The sequence below is a fragment of the Poeciliopsis prolifica genome, unplaced genomic scaffold (genome assembly GCF_027474105.1).
Source record: "Poeciliopsis prolifica strain line A6 unplaced genomic scaffold, Auburn_PproV2 SCAFFOLD055, whole genome shotgun sequence".
Taxonomy (NCBI): Eukaryota; Metazoa; Chordata; class Actinopteri; order Cyprinodontiformes; family Poeciliidae; genus Poeciliopsis; species Poeciliopsis prolifica.
This window is the reverse complement of record NW_026562430.1, coordinates 758,842-761,933: the sequence shown is the minus strand read 5'-3', so window position 1 is coordinate 761,933 and position 3,092 is coordinate 758,842. Positions and strand designations below refer to the sequence as shown.

At 43.4% G+C, this 3,092-nt stretch overlaps 1 long non-coding RNA gene across 1 annotated transcript; it reads left to right on the top strand.

The window, feature by feature from the left end:
• The first annotated feature begins 394 nt into the window (after positions 1-394).
• LOC129379010 (uncharacterized) lies at positions 395-2,654 on the top strand. The gene is made up of 3 exons (XR_008608124.1): positions 395-452; positions 579-1,337; positions 2,557-2,654. It is a non-coding gene; the product is annotated as an uncharacterized LOC129379010 (long non-coding RNA).
• The last annotated feature ends 438 nt before the right edge of the window (positions 2,655-3,092 follow it).

The window sequence follows — 3,092 nt, the reverse complement described above, 5'->3', positions numbered from 1 at the left end:
GTTGCTTAGCAAGTATTGTACAGAAACAGACATTTAAAATTGTTTTATTGTTTGAAGAATGTTTTATGAGTCAATAAACACAAAGTTGTCAATTTATTCATGCTTTTTTTTTATGTATTCATCTGAAACTTTAAAGTAGACAGAGGAAAGGCCTGAAACCCAGCAGACAATGTAGCTGTAGACGGACACACACAGGATCCTACACTGTATGCCAGGTCCAGAACTCGTCCAAGTGAGGAGAAACCAAACATCTGCGGCCACCCCAGATTCTGGGACCGGATTGGTCGTCAGCAGAGACCCAGTAGCCAGATGTAGCTGCTGCCAGCCCCACAGGATCTACACTGACTACTGAGCAAACGCTGGGCGCCCACTGGCTCCTCCGCCGCTCCGATTGGGCGCCTCAGTCCAGGCGGGGGAGATTTTAATGAGCAAGGAAACGACCTCAAGCTGATGTAAGTCTGCCGAGGAGGGCGTGTGCCACTCGTAATGATGCAAAAACAATTTCTGCCAGTTTTTTTTTTGTCTAACACAATTGTAAAAGTTGTGAATACAGATATATATTTTTATTTTTTTTACAGACACCTATTTCCTACTTGCACCTTCACCTAGATATGTCCTGGCAATTTCCTTCCTCAGCAACACGCACAAAGAAGTTATTTACTGGTGTCGCTTTTTCCAAGTAAGAGTGATACAGATCTGATTTCACACTTCCTGCAACAACCCTGTATGAGGATATTGTTCTCGACTTGTTAAAGCAACCTGGCTGTATGCATCTGTAGCGCTATGCTTGCTGAATTTTGAAATTTTTTATTTTTTTTTCGCCCAAGAAAACCGCCAAGGGCTTTTTAGCATCAGTGTGGAGGATTTGGTAAGTTTTTAACTCGTTTAAAAAAGAAAAAACATGACATCTTTATGAGTGAAATTCTTTGGAGTATGTCCTCATTGTTCCAATTTCAGTTTTCAGAAATAGAGAACAAACTCACGGGTGTTTATAATAAGAAGAAAATGGCAAAATCCGCTCAGAAAAAAAGTTGTTTACACCTCAAATGAACTGCATTTTGTTCCAATTTCAGCATGTTCAGTGAGTGGGGAGCAGCGCCCCCTGGTGGTGATCACTGTAAAAAAAATATAAAACAGCTACATAGAAAACATTAACCTTCATAACCACTATTTTGATCCAGAAATACATGTTGAAAATGAGCTAACTTTCTCCTCTTGATCTCCTTCACTTTTCAGTGTTTAAAAGGTTTTCTCCAACTCAAAATGGCCGAAGGTGGACGGATGCTGCGGAAGTTCTCCATCATCCTCTCCTGCAGAGTCAATCTTCTGGCCTGAAAGTGAGAAAACAGACAGTAATGTTGGACTTTTGACTGTAAACCACACACACACACACACACACACAAAGGAAATAATGAAAAGAGCATAAAACACTTAAAATCAGCTGAACTTTGCTCGTACTTTCGCAGCTTTTATTTTTTTCTCGAGCGCTTTTGCCTTTCCGCCCACCGCCACTTTCATTCTGGTGGAAACTCACGGGAACAAAAAGGCTTGCGTGGGCTGAGAACTCGGTGATTCGAGGAAACGAGGTGGCAGTTTTTTAACGTGAACGTCAGTAAAAGAAGACAAGAGCTTCCTGTCGGCTGTCTGTACCAACAAAGACAGGAAACATGTCTATACAGTGAAATATGGCTATACAGTGACAACATGTTATATGGGAGGGCAGGAAAGGGGCATGGGGCAGACCGGATGTAGTATTATTTAGAAAGTCGAGTCTTTTCCTTCCCTTTTTTTCTGTTGAGTTTGTTTAAGGTGCTTAATGGCTCTCACGCCTCAATATATCTCCTCTCCTTATATATTCCACCTATGCACTTTGAAATTTGGCAGCGCTCCAGCCGAGTGGTATGTAAACTCCACTTGGCCTGGACCTCAAAACTGAACCGCCTAACAATGTCTCCCTGTGTCGCAGTGGGGATATAAAAAAAGTAAAGGAGAGAACGAGCGGCGGAGTGATCAATGTCTCCATCCCGACCCCCTTTTTCCTTCCTCACGCCTCCCTTCATCCCTCCTCTGATGTTTCCGCCGTTTTGTGAGAGGCGCACAGGTGGCCCTGACTGCTAATTTTAACCGGGGGCCGATTGTCCGCCTGCGTTTCCCACAGCTATGTATAGACGGCCGCGGTGAACCAAGTAGGTCAATGTGTGACTCGCATACAGTACGAACGCGACGTGAGAGGGAGTCGGGGTCACGACCCCTACAGACCGTCTTGCCCATCACTGTTGTCAGTGTTTTCCATCCCGATTGGCTGCTGCTGGGAGCCAATGACAGAGCCAGATGTCACCCATTCATAAAAGCCAGGGTCATTGAAGATAATGTGGTATTAAGACACGTGCGGAGAGCAGGGGAAGGAGAGGAAGTGGCAGCTTTTGAGTTTGTGCAATGCAGTTTCACCACGTGTCGCACGTCACATCATGGAAATAAAATATAGAGCAAAGAATGGAACGTTACATGAAAGCAATCGAAACAAATATTTAATCTGTAAATGTTTTTTTTTTTAAGGCCCTCGGTTTGTTGACTTGGTGATGCAGCAGATGCCCTCAACCAGGAGTTTAGACCACAAAGAAAGTTCCATGGAAGGAAAAACTACTTGGAAAAGTATTTTGTCTGAAGAAAGCTGTCAAAGCTGTCCGGACTTCCATTATGTCGGACTGATAGCCTCTGTGCCATTCTGCACTGATGCATTTATTCATGCAAAAAATGCCCTAAGTAAGTGCTGAGTGCATAAACTGTCTTTTTCACTAGACCCACATTTCAGAAGCAGATCTGATTCAGTCACGAATGTTCATTTTTCATCAGGTTTTGCTGCGTCTCTTTCGCCGCTTTTAGTCCAAAAATGTACAAAAAAAGCTGCAGACAAATTCCGACGTTTCCCAAATTCCAGGGCTCAAATACAGAAATGTGCCATCGTGTCACAGTGCAGCCTTAACTATTGCATCCAGAGGAATTCATTGTTATGAAGTGAATAGATCTTCTCTCAGCCTTCTACTGATCAGTTAATCAATAACAGTTCGTGGTTACTTCAGGACCTTGAAGGG